The following is a 12,500-nucleotide window of genomic DNA, read 5'->3' as shown; positions in this document are numbered from 1 at the left end:
TTTCGCTGGTGAGAGTAGGCAGCGGCAGGCAGGCAAGCGGAATGTCGCGTGGGGTGCAGTGAGAGGTTGTAATGACGCTGCTTTGCAGCTGACCATGTGCCCTGATTTGTGACGCCCGTTTGGAGGCTGATATCTCAGGAAGGCCGAGGCCGATTTCCTCCGGGTATGGCTCGTTGCGTGCGGCAGGAGGAGGCGCAGCGTACGGTACCGAGCACTGGGAGGTGCGATGCTGCCCGCCGGAGGTACAGCGAAAGGCTGCGCACCGCTTTCCGCCTGCTAACTCGGCGTCCGTGAGACCGACCGACTTCGCTTTACCGCCGGAGCTAGAGTGGGGCAAGGGGCACGGTTGAGTACCGGAAGGATGACGTTCGCACACGGGGAAGTCGAGTGCCGGGCCGCTGAAAGCGAGCAGGGTGCCACCGACTCGTCGGGCCCACTCGGAGGCTGATATCTCAGGAAGGCCGAGGCCGATTTCCTCCGGGTGTGGCTCGTTGCGTGGAGTAGGAGGAGGCGCAGCGTACGGTACCGAGCACTCGGAGGTGCGGTGCTGCCCGCCGGAGTGACAGCGAAAGGCTGCGCACCGCTTTCCGCCTGGTAACTCGGCGTCCGTGAGACCGACCGACTCCGCTTTAGCGCCGGAGCTAGAGTGGGGCAAGGGGCACGTTTGGGTACCGGAACGATCACGTTCGCATACCGGGAAGTCGAGTGCCGGGCCGCTGAAAGCGAGCAGGGTGCCACCGCTCGGGGCCCCGGTTTGTCCGTCCCACCCGGAGGCCCATATCTCCGGAAGGCACAGGCCGATTTCCTCCGGGTATGGCTCGTTGTGTGCGGCCGGACCAGGCGCAGCGGACGGTACCGAGCACTCGGAGGTCGGGCGCTGCCCGCCGGAGGTACAGCGAAAGGCTGCAAACCACTTTCCGCCGCCTCCCTCCGCGGGCGTGAGACCGACGGTCGTCGGGTTTGTTTCCGCGGCTAGAGCAGGACGAGGGGCAGCGAACGGTACCGGAACGAACCCGGTCGCACACCGGGAAGTCGAGTGCCGGGTCTCGAAACGGAGCCGGGTCGGCCCAGTTTAAAACGGAGAATAGAGTGCTGCCCTCTGCGGGTGAAAACCTGGAAGTACGTTGGTTAATGATTTCCAGTTCACCCCGCTTGGTCAGGCCCACTCAGAGGCGGATAACTCCGGAACGCCGAGGCCGATTTCCTCCGGGTATGGCTCGTTGCGTGCGGCAGGAGGCGGCGCAGCGTACGGTACCGAGCACTCGGAGGTGCGGTGCTGCCCGCCGGAGTGACAGCGAAAGGCTGCGCACCGCTTTCCGCCTGGTAACTCGGCGTCCGTGAGACCGACCGACTCCGCTTTAGCACCGGAGCTAGAGTCGGGCAAGGGGCACCGTCGGGTACCGGAACGATGACGTTCGCACACCGGGAAGTCGAGTGCCGGGCCGCTGAAAGCGAGCAGGGTGCCACCGCTCGGGGCCCCGGTTTGTCCGTCCCACCCGGAGGCCCATATCTCCGGAAGGCACAGGCCGATGTCCACCGGGTATGGCTCGTTGTGTGCGGCCGGACCAGGCGCAGCGGACGGTACCGAGCACTGGGAGGTGCGATGCTGCCCGCCGGAGTGACAGCGAAAGGCTGCGCACCGCTTTCCGCCTGCTAACTCGGCGTCCGTGAGACCGACCGACTCCGCTTTACCGCCGGAGCTAGAGTGGGGCAAGGGGCACGGTTGAGTACCGGAAGGATGACGTTCGCACACCGGGAAGTCGAGTGCCGGGCCGCTGAAAGCGAGCAGGGTGCCACCGACTCGTCGGGCCCACTCGGAGGCTGATATCTCAGGAAGGCCGAGGCCGATTTCCTCCGGGTATGGCTCGTTGCGTGCGGCAGGAGGCGGCGCAGCGTACGGTACCGAGCACTGGGAGGTGCGATGCTGCCTGCCGGAGTGACAGCGAAAGGCTGCGCACCGCTTTCCGCCTGCTAACTCGGCGTCCGTGAGACCGACCGACTTCGCTTTACCGCCGGAGCTAGAGTGGGGCAAGGGGCACGGTTGGGTACCGGAACGATCACGTTCGCACACCGGGAAGTCGAGTGCCGGGTCTCGAAACGGAGCCGGGTCGGCCCAATTTAAAACGGAGAATAGAGTGCTGCCCTCTGCGGGTGAAAACCTGGAAGTACGTTGGTTAATGATTTCCAGTTCACCCCGCTTGGTCAGGCCCACTCGGAGGCGGATAACTCCGGAACGCCGAGGCCGATTTCCTCCGGGTATGGCTCGTTGCGTGCGGCAGGAGGCGGCGCAGCGTACGGTACCGAGCACTCGGAGATGCGGTGCAGCCCGCCGGAGTGACAGCGAAAGGCTGCGCACCGCTTTCCGCCTGCTAACTCGGCGTCCGTGAGACCGACCGACTTCGCTTTACCGCCGGAGCTAGAGTGGGGCAAGGGGCACGGTTGAGTACCGGAAGGATGACGTTCGCACACCGGGAAGTCGAGTGCCGGGCCGCTGAAAGCGAGCTCGGTGCCCCGGTTTGTCCGTCCCACCCGGAGGCCCATATCTCCGGAAGGCACAGGCCGATTTCCACCGGGTATGGCTCGTTGTGTGCGGCCGGACCAGGCGCAGCGGACGGTACCGAGCACTCGGAGGTCGGGCGCTGTCCGCCGGAGGTACAGCGAAAGGCTGCAAACCACTTTCCGCCGCCTCCCTCCGCGGGCGTGAGACCGACGGTCGTCGGGTTTGGTTCCCCGGCTCGAGCAGGACGAGGGGCAGCGAACGGTACTGGAACGAACCCGGTCGCACACCGGGAAGTCGAGTGCCGGGTCTCGAAACGGAGCCGGGTCGGCCCAGTTTAAAACGGAGAAGAGAGTGCTGCCCTCTGCGGGTGAAAACCTGGAAGTACGTTGGTTAATGATTTCCAGTTCACCCCGCTTGGTCAGGCCCACTCGGAGGCGGATAACTCCGGAACGCCGAGGCCGATTTCCTCCGGGTATGGCTCGTTGCGTGCGGCAGGAGGCGGCGCAGCGTACGGTACCGAGCACTCGGAGATGCGGTGCAGCCCGCCGGAGTGACAGCGAAAGGCTGCGCACCGCTTTCCGCCTGCTAACTCGGCGTCCGTGAGACCGACCGACTTCGCTTTACCGCCGGAGCTAGAGTGGGGCAAGGGGCACGGTTGAGTACCGGAAGGATGACGTTCGCACACCGGGAAGTCGAGTGCCGGGCCGCTGAAAGCGAGCTCGGTGCCCCGGTTTGTCCGTCCCACCCGGAGGCCCATATCTCCGGAAGGCACAGGCCGATTTCCACCGGGTATGGCTCGTTGTGTGCGGCCGGACCAGGCGCAGCGGACGGTACCGAGCACTCGGAGGTCGGGCGCTGTCCGCCGGAGGTACAGCGAAAGGCTGCAAACCACTTTCCGCCGCCTCCCTCCGCGGGCGTGAGACCGACGGTCGTCGGGTTTGGTTCCCCGGCTCGAGCAGGACGAGGGGCAGCGAACGGTACTGGAACGAACCCGGTCGCACACCGGGAAGTCGAGTGCCGGGTCTCGAAACGGAGCCGGGTCGGCCCAGTTTAAAACGGAGAAGAGAGTGCTGCCCTCTGCGGGTGAAAACCTGGAAGTACGTTGGTTAATGATTTCCAGTTCACCCCGCTTGGTCAGGCCCACTCGGAGGCGGATAACTCCGGAACGCCGAGGCCGATTTCCTCCGGGTATGGCTCGTTGCGTGCGGCAGGAGGCGGCGCAGCGTACGGTACCGAGCACTCGGAGATGCGGTGCTGCCCGCCGGAGTGACAGCGAAAGGCTGCGCACCGCTTTCCGCCTGGTAACTCGGCGTCCGTGAGACCGACCGACTCCGCTTTAGCACCGGAGCTAGAGTGGGGCAAGGGGCACCGAAGGGTACCGGAACGATCACGTTCGCATACCGGGAAGTCGAGTGACGGGCCGCTGAAAGCGAGCAGGGTGCCACCGCTCGGGGCCCCGGTTTGTCCGTCCCACCCGGAGGCCCATATCTCCGGAAGGCACAGGCCGATTTCCTCCGGGTATGGCTCGTTGTGTGCGGCCGGACCAGGCGCAGCGGACGGTACCGAGCACTGGGAGGTGCGATGCTGCCCGCCGGAGTGACAGCGAAAGGCTGCGCACCGCTTTCCGCCTGCTAACTCGGCGTCCGTGAGACCGACCGACTCCGCTTTACCGCCGGAGCTAGAGTGGGGCAAGGGGCACGGTTGAGTACCGGAAGGATGACGTTCGCACACCGGGAAGTCGACTAGCGGGCCGCCGAAAGCGAGCTCGGGGCCCCGGTTTGTCCGTCCCACCCGGAGGCCCATATCTCCGGAAGGCACAGGCCGATTTCCACCGGGTATGGCTCGTTGTGTGCGGCCGGACCAGGCGCAGCGGACGGTACCGAGCACTCGGAGGTCGGGCGCTGCCCGCCGGAGGTACAGCGAAAGGCTGCAAACCACTTTCCGCCGCCTCCCTCCGCGGGCGTGAGACCGACGGTCGTCGGGTTTGTTTCCGCGGCTAGAGCAGGACGAGGGGCAGCGAACGGTACCGGAACGAACCCGGTCGCACACCGGGAAGTCGACTAGCGGGCCGCCGAAAGCGAGCACGGGGCCCCGGTTTGTCCGTCCCACCCGGAGGCCCATATCTCTGGAAGGCACAGGCCGATTTCCACCGGGTATGGCTCGTTGTGTGCGGCAGGACCAGGCGCAGCGGACGGTACCGAGCACTCGGAGGTCGGGCGCTGCCCGCCGGAGGTACAGCGAAAGGCTGCAAACCACTTTCCGCCACCTCCCTCCGCGGGCGTGAGACCGACGGTCGTCGGGTTTGTTTCCGCGGCTAGAGCAGGACGAGGGGCAGCGAACGGTACCGGAACGAACCCGGTCGCACACCGGGAAGTCGACCAGCGGGCCGCCGAAAGCGTGCTCGGGTCCCCGGTTTGTCTGTCCCACCCGGAGGCTGATATCTGAGGAAGTCCGAGGCCGATTTCCTCCGGCTAACTCGGCGGGCAATGTGTCCCCCCCCCCCACCATCTTCGGCTGATTACCGTGGCTGGACCGGATCAAGGAGCAACGGAACCGTGCCAGAACGACGTCGGTCGGACGGCGTGAACTGATAGTGCCGAGGCCGGAAACCGAGCCGGAAATGTGCACCGATTTATTGGTCCCACTCGCAGGCCCATATCTCCGGAAGGCCGAGGCCGATTTCCTCCGGGTATGGTTCGCTGCGTGCAGCCGGAAGGGGAGCAGCGGACGGCACTGAGCAGCCGGAGGTGCGGCGCTGCCCGCCGGAGCTGCAAGCGAAAGGCTGCGCACCGCTTTCCGCTGGCTAACTCGGCGGCCGTCAGGCCGACCGACTCCGCTTCAGCACGGGAGCTGGAGTCGGGCAAGGGGCACCGAAGGGTACCGGAAGGATCACGTTCGGACACCGGGAAGTCGAGTGCCGGGCCGCCGAAAGCGAGCTCGGGGCCCCGGTTTGTCCGTCCCACCCGGAGGCCCATATCTCTGGAAGGCACAGGCCGATTTCCACCGGGTATGGCTCGTTGTGTGCGGCCGGACCAGGCGCAGCGGACGGTACCGAGCACTCGGAGGTCGGGCGCTGCCCGCCGGAGGTACAGCGAAAGGCTGCAAACCACTTTCCGCCACCTCCCTCCGCGGGCGTGAGACCGACGGTCGTCGGGTTTGTTTCCGCGGCTAGAGCAGGACGAGGGGCAGCGAACGGTACCGGAACGAACCCGGTCGCACACCGGGAAGTCGACCAGCGGGCCGCCGAAAGCGTGCTCGGGTCCCCGGTTTGTCTGTCCCACCCGGAGGCTGATATCTGAGGAAGTCCGAGGCCGATTTCCTCCGGCTAACTCGGCGGGCAATGTGTCCCCCCCACCATCTTCGGCTGATTACCGTGGCTGGACCGGATCAAGGAGCAACGGAACCGTGCCAGAACGACGTCGGTCGGACGGCGTGAACTGATAGTGCCGAGGCCGGAAACCGAGCCGGAAATGTGCACCGATTTATTGGTCCCACTCGCAGGCCCATATCTCCGGAAGGCCGAGGCCGATTTCCTCCGGGTATGGTTCGCTGCGTGCAGCCGGAAGGGGAGCAGCGGACGGCACTGAGCAGCCGGAGGTGCGGCGCTGCCCGCCGGAGCTGCAAGCGAAAGGCTGCGCACCGCTTTCCGCTGGTTAACTCGGCAGGCCGTCAGGCCGACCGACTCCGCTTCAGCACGGGAGCTAGAGTCGGGCAAGGGGCACCGAAGGGTACCGGAAGGATCACGTTCGGACACCGGGAAGTCGAGTGCCGGGCCGCCGAAAGCGAGCTCGGGGCCCCGGTTTGTCCGTCCCACCCGGAGGCCCATATCTCGAGAAGGCACAGGCCGATTTCCTCCGGGTTTGGCTCGCTGCGTGCGGCCGGACGAGGTGCAGCGAACGGTACCGAGCACTCGGAGGTGCGGCGCTGCCCGCCGGAGGTACAGCGAAAGGCTGCAAACCGCTTTCCGCCTCCTCTCCCCTCGGGCGTGAGACCGACGGTCGTCTGGTTTGCTTCCGCGGCAAGAGCAGGACGAGGGGCACCGAGCGGTACCAGAACGAACCCGGTCGCACACCGGGATGTCGAGTGCCCGGCCCAAACCCGCTACCCCCCCCCCCACCCGAAAGCGAGCCACGGTTTGTGGATTAAAAGTGAAGCGGCAAAGATTTGTAAAACAGCGTGAAATGATGAACCAGAAGCCCAAAGTAATGGTGGGAATAAAAGTTCCGAAATGTGAAATGGTGAACCAGAAGTTGTGTGAACTGTTTAACCCAAAGTGGCAAAAATGGATTAAAAGGGGTGAAATGATCGACCGCAAAGCAGGGCAAGCATTAAACAAAAGCAGCAGCATTTTTTAAAAAGGGACAAATGGTTTACCAGAATCCCAAAAGAATGCTCAGAGACTTAAGTGCCAAAGGGGCAAATGGTTAACCAGAAGCTGGGTGAACTGCTTAACCCAAAGTGGGAAAAAGGATAAAAAAGGGGTGAACTGATCAACCAGAAGTCGACAACAATGTGCGGCGATTAAGTCTGAAAGAGGGAAAGGTTGACCGGAAAGCAGGGAAATGATTAAACAAAAGCAGAAAAATTCAGTAAAAAGGGGCAAGTGGTGAACCAGAAGTTGGGTGAACTGCTTAACCAAAAGTGGGAAAGAGGATTAAAAGGGGAGAAATGTTGAACCAGATGTCGAAAACAATGCGCGGCGATGAAGTCTGAAAGAGGAAAAGGTTGACCGCAAAGCAGGGAAAGGATTAAACAGAAGCAGCAATATCTTTTAAAAAGGGACAAATGGTGAACCAGAATCCCAAAAGAATGCTCAGAGACTTAAGTCCCAAAGGGGCAAATGGTTAACCAGAAGCTGGGTGAACTGTTTAACCAAAAGTGGGAAAAAGGATTAAAATGTTGTGAAATGATTAACCAGAAGGCGAAAGCAAAGTGCGGCGGCGAAGTCCTAAAGGGGAAAAGGTTGACCATAAAGCAGGGAAATGATTAAACAAAAGCAGAAAAATTCAGTAAGAAGGGGCAAATGGTTAACCAGAAGTTGGGTGAACTGCTTAACCAAAAGTGGGAAAGAGGATTAAAAGGGGAGAAATGTTGAACCAGATGTCGAAAACAATGCGCGGCGATGAAGTCTGAAAGAGGAATAGGTCGACCGCAAAGCAGGGAAATGATTAAACAAAAGCAGAAAAATTCAGTAAAAAGGGGCAAATGGTGAACCAGAAGCTGGGTGAACTGCTTAACCAAAAGTGGGAAAAAGGATTAAAAGGGGAGAAATGTTGAACCAGATGTCGAAAACAAGGTGCGGCGATGAAGTCTGAAAGAGGAATAGGTCGACCGCAAAGCAGGGAAAGGTTTAATCAAAAGCAGCAATATCTTTTAAAAAGGGACAAATGGTGAACCAGAATCACAAAAGAATGCTCAGAGACTTAAGTCCCAAAGGGGAAATGGTTAACCAGTAGCTGGGTGAACTGTCCAACCCAAAGTGGGAAAAAGGATTAAAAGGGGTGAAATGATTAACCAGAAGGCGAAAGCAAAGTGCGGCGGCGAAGTCGTAAGGGGAAAAGGTTGACCAGAAAGCAGGGAAAGCATTAAACAAAAGCGGCAACATTTTTAAAAAAGTGGCAAATGGTTAACCAGAATCCCAAAAGAATGCTCAGAGACTTAAGTCCCAAAGGGGAAATGGTTAACCAGAAGCTGGGTGAACTGGTGAACCAAAAGTGGGAAAAAGGATTAAAAGGGGAGAAATGTTTAACCAGAAGGCAAAAGCAAAGTGCGGCGGCGAAGTCCAAAAGGGGAAAAGGTTGACAAGAAAGCAGGGAAATGATTAAACCAAAGCGGAAAAATTCAGTATAATGGGGCAAATGGTTAACCAGAAGCTGGGTGAAATGGTTAACCGAAAGTGGCAAAAAAAGATTTAAAGGGGAAAAATGATTAACCAGAAGTCGACAACAATGCGCGGCGATGAAGTCTGAAAGGGGAAAAGGTTGACCACATAGCAGGGAAACGATTAAACAAAAGCGGCAACATTTTTAAAAAAGTGGCAAATGATTAACCAGAATCCCAAAAGAATGCTCAGAGACTAAGTCCCAAAGGGGAAATGGTTAACCAGAAGCTGGGGGAAATGGTTAACCAAAAGTTGCAAAAATGATTAAAAGGGGTGAAATGATTAACCAGGAGGCTAAAGCAATGTGCCGCGGTGAAGTCTGAAAGAGGGAAAGGTTGACCAGAAAGCATTAAACAAAAGCGGCAACATTTTTTAAAAATTGGCAAATGATTAACCAGAATCCCAAAAGAATGCTCAGAGACTAAGTCCCATAGGGGAAATGGTTAACCAGAAGCTGGGGGAAATGGTTAACCAAAAGTTGCAAAAATGATTAAAAGGGGTGAAATGATTAACCAGAATTCGAAAATAATGTGCGGCGATGAAGTCCTAAAGGGGAAAAGTTTGACCACAAAGCAGGGAAAGCATTAAACAAAAGCGGCAACATTTTTTAAAAATTGGCAAATGATTAACCAGAATCCCAAAAGAATGCTCAGAGACTAAGTCCCAAAGGGGAAATGGTTAACCAGAAGCTGGGGGAAATGGTTAACCAAAAGTTGCAAAAATGATTAAAAGGGGTGAAATGATTAACCAGGAGGCTAAAGCAATGTGCCGCGGTGAAGTCTGAAAGAGGGAAAGGTTGACCAGAAAGCATTAAACAAAAGCGGCAACATTTTTTAAAAATTGGCAAATGATTAACCAGAATCCCAAAAGAATGCTCAGAGACTAAGTCCCAAAGGGGAAATGGTTAACCAGAAGCTGGGGGAAATGGTTAACCAAAAGTTGCAAAAATGATTAAAAGGGGTGAAATGATTAACCAGGAGGCTAAAGCAATGTGCCGCGGTGAAGTCTGAAAGAGGGAAAGGTTGACCAGAAAGCATTAAACAAAAGCGGCAACATTTTTAAAAAAGTGGCAAATGATTAACCAGAATCCCAAAAGAATGCTCAGAGACTGAGTCCCAAAGGGGAAATGGTTAACCAGAAGCTGGGGGAAATGGTTAACCAAAAGTTGCAAAAATGATTAAAAGGGGTGAAATGATTAACCAGGAGGCTGAAGCAATGTGCCGCGGTGAAGTCTGAAAGAGGGAAAGGTTGACCAGAAAGCATTAAACAAAAGCGGCAACATTTTTTAAAAAGTGGCAAATGATTAACCAGAATCCCAAAAGAATGCTCAGAGACTAAGTCCCAAAGGGGAAATGGTTAACCAGAAGCTGGGGGAAATGGTTAACCAAAAGTTGCAAAAATGATTAAAAGGGGTGAAATGATTAACCAGGAGGCTAAAGCAATGTGCCGCGGTGAAGTCTGAAAGAGGGAAAGGTTGACCAGAAAGCATTAAACAAAAGCGGCAACATTTTTTAAAAATTGGCAAATGATTAACCAGAATTCCAAAAGAATGCTCAGAGACTAAGTCCCAAAGGGGAAATGGTTAACCAGAAGCTGGGGGAAATGGTTAACCAAAAGTTGCAAAAATGATTAAAAGGGGTGAAATGATTAACCAGGAGGCTGAAGCAATGTGCCGCGGTGAAGTCTGAAAGAGGGAAAGGTTGACCAGAAAGCATTAAACAAAAGTGGCAACATTTTTAAAAAATTGGCAAATGATTAACCAGAATCCCAAAAGAATGCTCAGAGACCAAGTCCCAAAGGGGAAATGGTTAACCAGAAGCTGGGGGAAATGGTTAACCAAAAGTTGCAAAAATGATTAAAAGGGGTGAAATGATTAACCAGGAGGCTAAAGCAATGTGCCGCGGTGAAGTCTGAAAGAGGGAAAGGTTGACCAGAAAGCATTAAACAAAAGCGGCAACATTTTTTAAAAATTGGCAAATGATTAACCAGAATCCCAAAAGAATGCTCAGAGACTAAGTCCCAAAGGGGAAATGGTTAACCAGAAGCTGGGGGAAATGGTTAACCAAAAGTTGCAAAAATGATTAAAAGGGGTGAAATGATTAACCAGGAGGCTGAAGCAATGTGCCGCGGTGAAGTCTGAAAGAGGGAAAGGTTGACCAGAAAGCATTAAACAAAAGTGGCAACATTTTTTAAAAATTGGCAAATGATTAACCAGAATCCCAAAAGAATGCTCAGAGACTAAGTCCCAAAGGGGAAATGGTTAACCAGAAGCTGGGGGAAATGGTTAACCAAAAGTTGCAAAAATGATTAAAAGGGGTGAAATGATTAACCAGGAGGCTAAAGCAATGTGCCGCGGTGAAGTCTGAAAGAGGGAAAGGTTGACCAGAAAGCATTAAACAAAAGTGGCAACATTTTTAAAAAATTGGCAAATGATTAACCAGAATCCCAAAAGAATGCTCAGAGACTAAGTCCCAAAGGGGAAATGGTTAACCAGAAGCTGGGGGAAATGGTTAACCAAAAGTTGCAAAAATGATTAAAAGGGGTGAAATGATTAACCAGGAGGCTGGAGCAATGTGCCGCGGTGAAGTCTGAAAGAGGGAAAGGTTGACCAGAAAGCATTAAACAAAAGTGGCAACATTTTTAAAAAATTGGCAAATGATTAACCAGAATCCCAAAAGAATGCTCAGAGACCAAGTCCCAAAGGGGAAATGGTTAACCAGAAGCTGGGGGAAATGGTTAACCAAAAGTTGCAAAAATGATTAAAAGGGGTGAAATGATTAACCAGGAGGCTAAAGCAATGTGCCGCGGTGAAGTCTGAAAGAGGGAAAGGTTGACCAGAAAGCATTAAACAAAAGCGGCAACATTTTTTAAAAATTGGCAAATGATTAACCAGAATCCCAAAAGAATGCTCAGAGACTAAGTCCCAAAGGGGAAATGGTTAACCAGAAGCTGGGTGAAATGGTTAACCAAAAGTTGCAAAAATGATTAAAAGGGGTGAAATGATCAACCAGAAGTCGAAAATAATGTGCGGCGATGAAGTCCTAAGGGGCAAAAGTCACCCAGAAGGCAGGGAAATGATCAAACGAAAGCAGCCAAAAAATTATTAAAAGAGGGGAACTGATGAACCAAAAGATGAGAAACGGCCCGCAGAGACTAAGTCCAAAACGGGAACTGGTGAACCGGAAATGATTAACCAAAAACTAAGTCCGAAGAGGGAACTGGTAAACCAGAACTGAGTAACCCGATTTTTAAAATTAATTATAAATGGGGAAACGATTGAGCAAAAGGCGGAAATTAAGTCACAGGGACCATGTCCGAAAGGGCAAGAGGTTACCCCGTAGGGGGCATTCGTCAACTCAATCTGAAAACTTTGGAGGCAAATCTGACCAAAATGCGGAAATCGGACCACACCGCGAGGGGCGCCATTCGACGGGGCAGGGTTAGACGCGTCGAACGGTACCTGAAGGTCCCGGCTGCGACACGTGAGTCCGGAGATATGGCCAGTCAAAGTCTGATGGGAGGTACCGAAGCCGAAAAATCGAAACGCGTTTGCGGCGATTCGGTGTCAGAGAGTCGGTCACGAATTCAAATTCGTCCCGCTGATTCGCCAATTGCCAGCCGGTTCCGGGGGGATTGGCGGGGTACCTGCAGGATAGTAAGAGGTGGCATGTCGAGACTTAGCCTGTTTACCAGACTTGTGTCTAGCGCCTCCAGGTCTGCAGAGACCGACCCGGGCTGCCGCCCAACCGACTTTTAAGCCTTTTGGGAGTGGGAATTTTTCCCATTTTTCCCCATTTTTCGGGTTTTTTGGTCGGGCTTGAAAACGGCGGCCCCGAGGCCTCCCGGGGCTGGCGGGCTTCGGCTCCCTTGCGAGAGGGTCCGAATTCCACCCGTTTAAGCCCAGAAAGGAGTTCGGAAGTCAGTCGGTCGAGGGAACCCCTTCGGAAGTCCGACGGGGATGGATTCGGCCGGCGTTTCGGATCTCCGGTCAGAGGATTCCCCCCCTGGGCGGGGGGGTGCGAGTAGCTGCCGGCAAACGGTCCCTTGCACTTGTGGCACAAAAAGTCCGAGCACAGGTTAATGAGTTGGCCGCGGAAGCCCCTATGCCGAAATGAGAAA

The sequence above is a fragment of the Heptranchias perlo genome, unplaced genomic scaffold, assembly GCF_035084215.1.
Source record: "Heptranchias perlo isolate sHepPer1 unplaced genomic scaffold, sHepPer1.hap1 HAP1_SCAFFOLD_851, whole genome shotgun sequence".
In the NCBI taxonomy this organism is placed as follows: Eukaryota; Metazoa; Chordata; class Chondrichthyes; order Hexanchiformes; family Hexanchidae; genus Heptranchias; species Heptranchias perlo.
Note: the sequence above shows the minus strand (reverse complement) of the source record.